Genomic DNA, 13394 nt, shown 5'->3' with positions numbered 1-13394 from the left:
TCTCTGGGTTGAAGTACCTGGCTTGGACCCAAATTGCTTCTGTTAAAATAACTATTACTGTTCCTGTGTATCTGTGTATCTTGTGGCAGTCATGGATGAGCGCCTGCAGGTTGTCTGTCATCAAACAAGAGGGTAGCAGGACTTATGGCAGTGAGTTTCTCAAACTGGACTCAGGGTCAGTCCAGGAATAGGGCCTGGTACTGGGTCACACAGGCATTAGACTGCCAGTGTTCTGGTGTTCTTTGGAGGAAGGCCTCAGTCGCATAGGGTGCTGATATAAGTCGTAAGATCCAAGCCCCAATTTTTTTTTTACTAGACTGGCAGTACCCTCCACAGCTCTTAGACAGGTGCACCGTCCTGTGGCTACAGGGTCTAATCATTTGTCCAAGTATATCACAGGAAATTTCCATGGCCCCAAAGTTAGGGTTAAAACTTTTTTGTAATGTCTTTTGTTTTGTGGACAAACAGATGAAAAGGTTTTGAGACATCTGGAAGTGCTAGGAGTGGAACTGAAGTCAGAGCTGTTTTTAAAGCCTCAAATGCCTTTTGTTTAGCCTCAGTCTAGATTAGGGACTCAGTGCCCCACTTTGTGCTGGTGTATAGAGGCCTGGTATCCAAAGTCAGCAATACGCAACTGTACCTAGGAACTCTTGAAGCTGTCTCCTAGTCTTTGGAGTTGGGATCTGAAGAATGGCAGCAATCCTACAGGCTCCTTTTGCCTCCCTTTGGCTGGTAGCCAAGATAGGTAGCCTCTGATGTACAAAGCTGGGTTTTCTTAGTAGATATTCTGTAGCCTAAGGTCTCTAACTCTTGCAGAAGTCCTCCAGTGGCCCTTTAACAATTTGTTTTAGTTTTAGAGGCTAGGTAGAGGTCATTTACATATTTTAAGACTGTGGTCTAGGAAACTTGGTAGAAAGGCAGGAGGTTAGCATTTAGTGTCTTTAAATCCTTGCAGCAATCTGTTCCAGGTATGTTGCCCACTGTCTGGGTCTGTCCATTTAAAAGCAAAGGTAGGTTGACTCATCTCTGCCAATGGCAGACTGAAGAATGCATATTTCAGTTCCAAGACAGTGTACACCTGTTTCTCTGGAAGGATCAGACTCCTGAGAACCAGAGATCCCAGGTTTCTTCATAAGCAGTAGAGGCATATTTCTGGGTGATTGGAGGAGCATACGAATTGCAATTTCCCTTTTTGTTTCTAGAGTCGTTGGGTATTGTTTAATTTGGTCAGGGATTGCTGAAGTGGATAGTTGAACAATTGTAGGAACTTGGTGTTGGGTCAATCCTGGGTTTCTGCCTGTATCCCCAGGAATCTTTGCTGTCCATCTGAGAGATAGTCCAATGGTGCCTTTTGATTGGAGCAGTACTTTCAGCAAGCAGACAGTCTTCTGACAGAGGGTAAGACACCAGAATGTTTCTGGATATCTTTAAATCTGACTGAGTCTAATCATCAGAGATGGTGACAGTGGCTTTCAGTTTACACAAAGGTTCTTATCCTAATTAGTTCTCTGTTTTTAAAGACATTTTGAGCTATTCCAGTAACTGGGACCAACCTATACCGTTAATATTTCTAATTGTTTTGAAAGGCATGACAAAGTTTTACTTTTAAATGATTACAAGCACACCAAATAACATGTAACAAGTTGAGTCCTAGCATCTAGTGATTTGGGTTAGGATACACTAACAGCAGCCTGAAAAAAAGCATATTCACTGTTCTAAATTATTCAGGATAGAGTACTATAAGGCTGGCTGCTTCTTTATAGGAGTTACAAATAGCTATTTACTACTTTTTCATAGATAATGCCCCTGACCTTTAAGAAAGTAGAAGGGAACAATTTATTCCCCTTCTTTATTCAAAGATTTTTTTCTACTAGACTAATAAAAGAAAAATCAACATTGATAGCCGTTACTTACACGAACACAGAGGAAAACAGGTTCCCTATACTCCTTAAAGACATACAAGGTAAGAAGATGAAACTTCAGGTACGTATTAAGTCTGTACAAAAAGCTAAATTTGACACTTTCAAACAGTGAAGGGTCCTACAACAGCATAGAGAAATAATTCGATGCCTTCCAGAATAGATCTTGAACTCTGTGGAGGTTTCCTATTCTATGGGGGCAGATCTCATGCCAACCCACAGAGTGGACGCTTCGGCCTCCTTTCCTTTTATGTGGTAGTTTTCATGGATTTCTGGCCAGATGTCACACACAAAGGCCAAGAGGTTATCCAGGAACTTCATCCCTGTTCTGCTCAAAGTAGTTCTGGAGGATGGTCATCTTCTCCTGGGTCTCCTTCTCCACCTCACTGCTACAGCTGCCATGGGACCCCAGTGCTGCAGCTTCCTTGGCCTTGAACTCCTTCTCCTTCTGCTGGTGGTACTGTTCAATTTCAGCCTGGGCCTCTTTGGCCTGCTTCAGCCTAGGACACCTTCTCGGCCTCCAGCTTCTTGGCCTGCGGTAGCTGCTGGATGCCCTGCGACTGACTCACCATTGCTGCAGGATGTTGGACCAAGAAAATGGCCTAGGTCAACAGTTCAAACACACTCAGAAGCCCCTCGGGTCCAATATTTCTAATTTTTCTAACTTTTTTTCTAATATCTGGGGCCAACTGTGTAACAGAATAAATCTTTTTAGCAGCTGTCTTTAATCCTAAAAAGGAGCCAGTGGAAAAAAAAATTACAGTCCCCTTTGTCAGTGTTGGACAGGAGGGAAATTCCATTCTGCCCAGGGTGAATTGTCCAGCAGTGAGTCTCTCCCCACCTCACCTCCCACCACCAGGTCCAGGGGTGGGTTTTCTACGTTTTTTCCCCAGAGAATGTTTGGATTTGAGTTTTCCAATCATATTTATCGTTGGTTGAAAAGATGGTGGAAGTTATGAAAGGGCAAGGACTGGAACTTCCTCTTTCCCCTTCCCTGGGACTGATTAAAGCAGGCAGGGAGCTATTTCCCCCTCCCTGTGCACATTCTGATTAGGTTGCAGGGGGCCCTGGAGGAGAGACTCAGTTCCTCCCTGACTTGACACAGGGGCCTAGACCCACCTGGGATAGCCCAGACTATGAGCAGGAATCAAGGGATGAACGAAACAAGTGAGTGGTACAGGAGTCGGACAGGTGGAGGTCCTCCCCTACCCTGGGATAACCTGGCAGAGCCAAAACGATTCAGATGTCCAACAAGAGGGTGCAAGTCTGGGGGGGAGGTCTCACACTACAGAAAACCACTTGTCAATAAAAGGAAACAAACCTGACAGAATCACACAGAGAAAGACACATAGAGACACACAGTGAAAACAGCCAAGACTGGCCAACACATATTCATACACAGACAGAAAACTCAGGGACACCTCATACAGATCCTGGACACTAGATCAGAAGCTGTGTCCTACCTCTCCTATGTGTCCAAACAGAAGGTGCCTTAAACAGACTTATCTTCAGAGGTGATATACAAAGTGACCTTCTGTTTCCTTTTGGGCATAGAGGGTGCTCTAAAACATTGGGCAGCAAATGATTAAAATATGTCATGGGGCCCCAAAACATTGTCGTGCACCACCTAAGAGTCCCCTGACCATTGAATTCAGGACCCCCACCCTCATCCCTGTCTTGTGGTCTGGTCGCTGGGGATTTTGGTAGGACCTCCAGAAATGATGTAGGGTATCCACCATACAAGACTTTTCTGATACTGGTTTAAGCTAATAGAAAGTCTTTATTAGCTGGCCAGGGACTACACTGGGTATTCAGGATCTCAGTGTACAGTGAAGCACTGAATCTTTCTCAAGGTGTGATTTTAAGCACCCCCCCCCCATATTCTGGGTTGACATATTTCAGTTAACAAGAATAGCTAGCCAGAAGAAGAACTCCGGAAGCCAAAAAGCAAAGTTAGTAAGAATCTTTCCCAGAACTATGGATTTGATAAACTAGGATAAACTTTGTTTTCATTGTGGCAGGTGGTAATGTCCATGTGCTGAGCTCTATGGCTTGAATAGTACTTCCATTGGAGTCAGTTGTGCTAAGGTCTGGACACGTGTTACAAGGGGAGGGATTTATAGGGACCTCACATTTAGAGTTGAGTGTCCAAGATCTTTCAGTGTCCTCCTAATGTCTGTCTGTGGGTCTTTGTATTTGTTCTCATCTGCTGCAGGAGGAAGCTTCTCTGATGATGGTTGAGCAAGGCACTGATCTATCACTGTAGCAGAGTGTCATTAGGAGTCATTTTATTGCTATTTTTTAAACGTTCAATAGTATTTGGTTTAACCCTAGGGTTATCTAGTCTCAAGTTCTTGGTCACTGAAGCACTGTCCAGTATGGGTTCCATCTTGTAAAGTGGGCCTTAAGTCAAGTTAGATATTGGTTGACTACTCCCACAAGATTTGTGCCACCATAGTACTAACATTTCATTGTAGATCACAGGGTTTATGGGTGGATTGGTGTTTACATTTCTCTTTTGGTGGCATGCAGAATATTTCCTGTATGAAAGACACTAGATCCTAGGGGTAAAGACTCTATGTAGGTACCAGCTTGATTTCTCCATGTTCACTGAGTTGTGTAGGTGGTGCCTTCAGCAATGGGGCCTTGCCATCAGATTGGGAAAGGCATCCTATTTTCTTGGTATCAGCCTGGGTTATTTGGAGATTCCCATGAGACCCTTTTGGCCATCAAAACCATTAGATATAATCCAATACTGGTACCAGAAGCTTCATTTGGTGGCAATAGATGTCCAGTGTGGCTTTGTATCCCCTATTATAGGCAATTTCATTTCAATAGCTTTCATATATGTATTTATTTTAGGAAGCTTCTACTGTATTAGGTTTCCATACTACCCCTTAAATGTTCCTTAATTTTAGTTTTCTCTCCCCATATTCCGTTCTCTCATCCGTTCTTCCCTCCCTCTCCCAACCTGATCCCCCTATTCCAGCCCTGCTCATATCCACCCATAATTATCTATTCTATTTTTCCTTTCTTAATGAGATATACAGCTCCTTGCCCTATACCTAACCTCTGTGGTTTTACAGATTGTAGCTTGGCTATCATGTTGATTTAACAGGTAATGCTCACATGTAAGTGAACTTATACCATATCTGTCTTTCTGTATATTTGTCTTTCTGTAATACCTCTCCCAGGATAATGTACTTAGTTCCATCCATTTACGTGTGAATTCCATTTTTAAACAGCTGGGTAATGCTCCATTGTGTAAATATACCACATTTTCTTTTCTTTATCTATTAGTCTACTGAGGGAAATCTAGGTTGTTTCCAATTCCTGGGTATTATGAATAGAGAAGTAATGAACCTGGTTGAGAGAGTGTCTTTGTGTGTATGTTTCCCCTCTTGGTTTGCTGGACTAGGATTATTTATTCTTGGGTGTAGTTAATGACTTCCTGTTAAAGTTTTCCTTCTAGTGCCTTCTGTTGAGCTGAATTTGTAGATAGATACTGCTTTAATTTGGTTTTATTCTGAAATGCTTTTCTTTCTCCATCTATTGAGACTGAAACCTTAGCTGGATATAGTAATTGAAATGGAAGCTTCTGGTTTCTTTGGAAAGTCAGTTATGTCAAAAGATGGTTTGCTCGGGGACATAGATGAAAGGATGTTTCGCTAAAGCAGACACATGAAAGAATTTTTTTCTTGAAGCAGACACAGGTGAAACGATGTTTTTCTATAGCAGACCTGTGAAAGGATGCGTGATGTTTAGAAGGAATATAAATATGACCCCACAGACAGTGGGAACTCGAGCACTGGTTTGCCTTGCTCCACCTCACTCTTCTTTGCTGACAGCACACATATATTGGTTCACCTTACATTGTGTTGTTGAGCTTTGCTTGTGGTGATGTCATAGGGAGAAACTTGCTGCTTCCATGGAGGACTCGGGCTGGTTGGAGAGCCTCGCAGTTTCTACTGGATTGAACTGCCCTTGCTGATTCCTGTGTGGTATCTGATGAATGGACTGGTCTACAGTTGCTGATTCATGAGTAGTGATTGCTGAATAGACTGACTGCTGTTGCTGATTTGTCTTGGTGTTTGCTAAAGGACTGGACTGTTGAGATTATGACAATGAGATTTGGACTTGCCCCCCACAGAACCATTTATAAATAGGTCTACTTTTCTTCTGTCCTAATAACATTTCTCTTTTACTACCTCTGGTGAGTGACGGGCTAGAGGAGAGGTTGAAGCCTTATTAACACAGGTTGAAAAAAAGATATGCTTACAAGTAATCTTGACTTGGATCTGTGAACATCTGTCTAGGTCTTTCTTTCTTTTAGAGTCTTGAAAGTCAGGTTTAATTCTTATAGGTCTGCTTTTATATGTTACTTAGTCCTTTTCCCTTGCAGCTTTTAATAGTCATGTCGTGTGTGTGTGTGTGTGTGTGTGTGTGTGTGTGAGAGAGAGAGAGAGAGAGAGAGAGAGAGAGAGAGAGAGAGAGAGAGTATGTGTGTGTTCTATACATTTTGTGTTTTGATTATTATGTGTTGTGGGGGAATTTCTTTTCTGTTCTAGTCTATTTGGTGTTCTATATGCTTCGTGTACCTTTATAGACATCTTCTTCTTTAGGGTACAGAAATTATTTTATTGAAAATATTTTATGTGCCTTTGACCTGGGTTTCTTTCTTTCCCCTATTCCTATTATTCGTAGATTTGGTCTTTTCTTGGTGATATGTGTTTCCTGGATGTTTTATGCCAGGATTTTATTTTTTAGATTTCCCATTTTCTTGAACTGAAATTTCTATCCCTTCTATTTTGTCTTCAATGTCTTAGATTCTCTATTCCATATCATGTAGTCTGTTATGAAGCCTACTTCTGAGATTTTTCTTTGATTTCCTAAATTTTTCATTTCCTGTTTTACTTCAATTTGGGTTTTTGTTAGTGATTCTATTTCTACTTTCATATCTTGAACTGTTTTCTTAATTTCATTATACTGTGTTTTCACAGATTTCATTAATGGATTTGTTCTGCTAGAGACAGTGTCTTCATTGCTATTGATTGTGTTTTTTGCATTGGTGACTATGTATCTGGGTTTGGGATGATGGTGATTTTAGGTGCTGATATCTGATCTTTTCTTGGTTGGGTGTTCTGTTGTCTTCTCTGGATCTTGGGGACATGTGATGGCTGTGGGTGGTCTGGTAGGGAATGCTTCTGAGTCCTGGCTGCTTTTGGCCACTGGGGGTCTAGTATAGAATTTATTTTTAGGTATTGGGAGCCGACACAAAGGTATGGGGATGGGCTAGAAGAGGCAAGATGGTGAAAGAGTCCACAGGAAGGAAAACTGACTCTTCTGAGTGATTTGACAGAGTCTCTAGGAAGTGGACTCAGAGAAAGTAGACAGGCTCTTGCATGTTATCTTTTACAAGGTTAAGGATGCAACTAGTGGACTGGAATTGGATGGCAGGAAGGAAAGTGAAGATCACTTACCTGATTCCCAGGCCCAAGGAGGTAATGCTGGGCCTGCCAAGAGATTCTTTGGAGCTCCCAAGGAGTGGAGGTTGAGAGGATAGACAGGCAACTATCAGTGGTCTGCTTAATGGCTTGGGACAAGACTGGGGAATTTGATATAGAGGACAGCTAGGAGAGTAAATATTGCCTACCTGATTCCTAGGCCTGTACAACTGGTGAGCTTTCAGGCAGAAGAATGACTCTGGGTGTTAGTGGCAGAAACAATTGTATAGAGTAAGAGAGGAAGGCCAAAGGAGATCATTTGTGGGGCCCTCTTGGAGTTGGGGCAGAGAGGAAGGGGAGGCCCCAGCAGGTGTGCTGCTACAGAGCTGGGTATAAGACTTGGGAATTGAAATTGGAGCACGGGAAGGAGAATCAAGAATTTTCTATTCTGACAAGTTGAAGTGTCTAATACAGCTAATACAGCTCCGGGGAGGGACTGACTGGGGTGGTGGGTGAATGAAGAAGAAGACACACACACACACACACACACACACACATATATAAAGCTGGGATCAGATAATCTGGCCCTGGGTTGGAGAAACAATGCAGCACAGTGGAAGCTCAGTGTGTTTATTATATAGAGCTGAACAGAGAGGTGGTGGTATTGCATAAAGTTGAAGAGGGGGGCAGGATTATTATATACAATAAACAAGGCGGGGTGGGGGTAACAGATGGGGAGCTGAGCCAGGGTTCAGGCTATGAGTCTGAAGACTCTGTAATGATTTTGGAGAACCATGGTCAGGAAGAAAGGCACATTTTTTAGTGTCAGCCATTTCTGGTAAGTTGACCTTTGGTGGAAAGGAAAAAAATTGAACAGTACTACATAGCAGTTGAAATCACTTTATTTCATGAATGTGTGTGTGTGTGTGTGTGTGTGTGTGTGTGTGTGTAAATGCAAATGCAAGTGCATGAATGTCACAGCACATGTGTGTAGGTAAGAGACCAACTTTTCAAAAGACTGTTCACCTTGTTATGAGGCAGGGTCTCTTGTTGTTTTTGCTGCTGCATTGCATATATTATAGGATAACTGGTCCATATATGTTCAGCTGATTCTCCTGTCTCTACTTCCCATTTCACTGTAGGAGTTCTGGAATTACAATCCATGCCATTGCATATGGTTTTTGACATGGGTTTTTAGAATCTAATTCAGGTTGTCAGATATGCACAGAAAGCACTCTTCCCCCCTGAGCCCTGGCCCATATATCTCAACCTTGGGTTAAATATGCCTGTGTCTGAAATATCTATAACTGCATGTACATCTATAGTTAGATCACAAACAGAACCACAAGTAGTACCCAAGTTAGGAGACATTCAGTGTGTGTCAGATGACCATGTATAAGACCAAGAGGGAGTCCACTTTTCTGAGGAGAAGGGAAGGGGGCAATGGTGGGAGGGATTTGTAAGAGTGGGACTAAGAGGTGAGGAGGTGGGGCTATGATCTGGATGTAAAGTGAATAAAAAAACTAAACTATTATAAGAAAACATGTCTCAATAACTTCTTAGCTTTAGTTACTTTTGGAAGGGTGGGCACATCTAAGTCCATTTTGTTGTTGGCTTTGATACAAGGTTTTACTATGAAGCATAGGCTGCCCTCAAACTTATGATTCTCTTGTTTTAGACTCCTAAGTGTTATATTACAGGCAAGAGACACAATGCTCAGAATGGCTTCATTTTGATTCCAATAATTCCCTCCTTGACAACTTCAGAGGATAATATTCTCTGAAGACATTACCAGTAGTCTGATTTTGACTGTCCTTCAACATGGATGAGATCTGTCCTGGATGATCTGGTTTGTTCCTATATTGTGGGGTGACAGGTATCAAAGAGTTAGCTCCAATAAAACCCTTTATTGCCATTCTTAAGAAACTAAGATATATAAAAGTATAAAAGAAGTGGCTCCTAGACCAGGAGCACTGAGAGCCCATTCTTTGAGCTTTGATTCTATCTGTAAACTGGTGACATTTTAACAACTCAAACATAATTTTGTCAGTTGTGCTTCTGCAGAATATTAGCAGACAGCACTCACAAAGCCTTGCAGAACCACAACCATCAAAAGCAAGTATTTGAAGAAACCTATGTCCAAAAAAGTAAGTTCTTTTAGGGTTGGGGCTATAGCTTAGTTGCTTTCTTAGAATTCATTAAGCGCTGGGCTTAACTCCATTTTGTTGTTGGCTGTGAGACAAGGTTTTGCTCTGTAGCCTAGGCTCGAGTCACTTTTGTCACAGTGTCTAAATGAAGTGTGGTGACAATACACTTAGGAGATAAAGGCAACAGGAGACAGTGCCTCAAAAATAAAGGGAGGCAAGGACACCAACTGGTTGTCTAGTGCCAAATGGTCAGCACTGAAAACACATACACAAGTAATACTGATTCATTTGGTGAAACAAGATACCACGAATTCAAAGGAGAGTGGAGAGAGGTATATGGAAGGGTTTACAGGAAGGAAAGGGAGAAATATAATTAAAATACAATCTCAAAAATAAGCAAAAAAAAATGGAAGATGGCTGGAGAGAAGACTCAGCAGTTAAGAATACTTGCTACTCTACTATAGGACTTAATTTTGCTCCTCAGTACCCACACAAGGCAGCTCACAACTGTCCACAACTCCAGCTCCAGAGGATCTGATGCCTCTGTCTTCTGCAAGCACTTACAGTTAAGTGCACATATCCACATGCATGCACACATACCCACAGATAATTAAAAACAATAAAAAATAAAACCTTTTAAAATTAGGTACTTTGTTTTACAAATTTTTTTTGGATATTGCTCAATTTCTAACACAAATGAATTATTACGAGGTACTACATGGAGTATATGTGGTATGGCATGTCTAATTACCTTTGCCTAAGGGTGATATAGTCACAATACAATCAGGAACACAGGAGTACAGGCTGGAAAAAGGCTAGTATGACAAACAACTCTATTTTGGAGGACACAAACTTAGGAAAGTGTTTTCCTAAGCTTTGCTTCCTAGGAGGCTTATATAAATGTAACATAGAAAGGAGCCAGCAGCAATGACCATTATACTGAGGGTCTACATTGAAGTCTGTTATATATGACCTATATATAGGTCTTCTATTTTGAGAGCAAATTTCGTGATCTTTGACTTAGTAGAATATAGAATAGGTCTACAGTGCTAACAAAATTTAAAATTTTAGACCTCTAACAACCTTAGAGAACAGTGGCCATGGCCATCAACAGACTCATTTTCTGACATACAAGTACATCTCACATGTATAGTAATAAAATATTTAGTTATGGTAAATCGATGTCGATTAGGTAAAAGGATAGGAGAGCATAAATGTCAAAAGACTATCACTGCCACAATACATTTTACACAGAATAAGCATTTGGGGCTAGAGAGATAGCTTAGAAGTTAACATTTGCTCTCTTGCAGGAGACTCAGGTTCAATTCCGAGCACCCACATGGTGGCTCACAATTGTCTGTAAGAGTTTCAGTAGATCCAATGCTCTCTTATGGTTTTGTGAGCACTAGGCACAAAAGTGGTACACAGATACACAAGAAGGCAAAACACCTGAACACATAAAAAAATAAAATTTTAAAAGAGTAAGTACTTACTAGTCACTTTGTATGTATTGAATGTACATGCCTTTAGTTCCATAAACTTTGTACACTACATATCTTGTTACAGATAAATAAGGTGTTAAATGTATTGAAATCACCTTAAAATAGTTGTTTATAAAGCAATAATTTAAAAGATTGATGTATGAACCACTAGATGGCTCAGTGAATGAAAGCATGTGCTACCAAGCCTGACAGTCTGATTTCAATCACCAAGACTCACATGGTGAAAGTGGATAACCAGTTCCCAGAAGCTCTCCTTTAACTTCCACATGTGCATTTGCATGAATGCACACACCACACACACACACACACACACACATACACACACAGACACAGACACACACACACACACACAAAACAAAATGTAGTATGACTAAAGTAATCAAATACTTTAAAATTTTTTATTTACTTTGTTTTGTTTTGTGTAGATGTGTTTTGATTACATTTATGTCTGTGCACCACATGCATTCGTGGTGCCAGCAGAAGAAGCCAGAAGCAGGCGTTGTATCCTTTGAAACTGGAATCTGGAAGGCTGTGATTTGCCATGTGGATGCTGGGAATTGAACCTTGTCCTCATAAAGAACACTCAGTTCTCTTAACCACTGAGCCAGCTTTCTAGCCCCGTAAACAGTGACTTAAATGATAACTGGCTTTAAAAACATTTTATTAAGTAGATAAAAGCTTGATAAAATCAGCGGAAAGTATATCCGTTATCTTAATAAAACATAAAATCTTGATAATTTTATAATACACACACCAGATTTACTTAAAACAAAAACCTATTATCTACTAGCATTTATTCTAATGGCAAAATTAGTTCACCATTTCATATGTGTACAGTCATAATAAAACCTCATGTTTATCATTCGAATACTAAGAATATTACTGAAGAACAAAGCCATGACAAGGATTCTACAGAATAGAGTTATTTTGATCAACATAAAGTATTTTCTGTCATTTATTTTTCTGACACTCTTTTGTTTTGTTTTGTTTTTTCGAGACAGGGTTTCTCTGTGTAGTCCTGGCTGTCCTGGAACTCACTCTGTAGACCAGGCTGGCCTTGAACTCAGAAATCCACCTGCCTCTGCCTCCCAAGTGCTAGGATTAAAGGCATGCACCACCACCGCCTGGCTTCTGACACTCTTAATTATTAAAAAGTTTACAAAATTTCATTTTTTCTAGAATATATTTTAGAAGAAAATCCTTATAAAATTCTATCTAGCAAATTGACAACTGTCATAAAAATAAAGCTTTAATTTTATTTATTTATTTATTTATTTATTTATTTATTTATTTATTTGGTTTTTCATCACAGGGTTTCTCTGTGTATCTCTGGCTGTCCTGGAACTCACTCTGTAGACCAGGCTGGTCTCGAACTCAGAAATCTGCCTGCCTCTGACTCCCAAGTGCTGGGATTAAAGGCGTGCGCCACCACTGCCCAGCTTAAAGCTTTTATCTTATGATTCAATAAATGATTTTTACATAATCAAAGTGTATTTTTTAGTAAAATATATAATTTACAAAATCATATATCTCTTCTAAATCCTATAACAAGATTTTTTTTTAAGTCAGCCCCAGTTTCCAGAATTGACAGTTAAAAGTGATGGACCCAAAACATTTCACCAGGAAGGAAACTCAAAAAGAAGAATTCACTTAGTTATCATTCTTTCCAGGTTTGACTAATGGTTAAAAAACAGAAGTCCTGCATAACCATTTTTTTCAGTCCCAAATTCTGCAATTAACTGTTAAATTCTTCCATATTAGCTAATAGCTTTATCAAAGAGATAAAAAATATAAGGGACAATAACTCTTATAGATTAATGTAGTGGGAAAAATCATCCCCAAATCATTTACATACACAGACTGCAACACACACACACACACACACACACAGACACACATAGACACAGACATATAGACACACACATTGACACAGACACACACAGAGACATAGACACAGCCTACAAACACACACACATACACACACAGATGCACACTCATAGACACAATCACAGACACACATACACACCTTTAAATCAGGCCTGTCAATAATAATGTTATTTCATCATAAGTTTGAAAAAAGAAGGAACAATGGAATGAGGTGTCCAGAGTTTGTCATATGTTCAGAGCCTTTAGTGAGGGCAGACTAAAATTTTTCCTCATGTTTTAGAAACCATCATAAATTTACCAGAGATTTGGCAGGGGACTGGGGAGGACTCAGCAGCTAAGAGTACTGTCTGCTCTTCCAGAGGACCTGGGTTCAGTTCCCAAGTTCCCAGCAACCACATGGTGGCTCACAACCATCTGTAACTCCAATCTTAGTAGATACAATGCTTTCTTTTGGTCTTTATGTGCATGAGGAAAATTACTCATGCACATAGAAAC

General features: G+C 40.4%; 1 pseudogene; it reads right to left on the bottom strand.

Moving 5' to 3' along the window:
- Nucleotides 1–2105: 2105 nt before the first annotated feature.
- On the bottom strand, nt 2106–2491 carry LOC114618319 (annotated as a pseudogene).
- Nucleotides 2492–13394: the final 10903 nt, after the last annotated feature.

This window comes from Grammomys surdaster, unplaced genomic scaffold, assembly GCF_004785775.1.
Source record: "Grammomys surdaster isolate TR1022 unplaced genomic scaffold, NIH_TR_1.0 60, whole genome shotgun sequence".
NCBI classification, from domain to species: domain Eukaryota; kingdom Metazoa; phylum Chordata; class Mammalia; order Rodentia; family Muridae; genus Grammomys; species Grammomys surdaster.
Note: the sequence above shows the minus strand (reverse complement) of the source record. Positions and strands in the feature narration are given on the sequence as shown.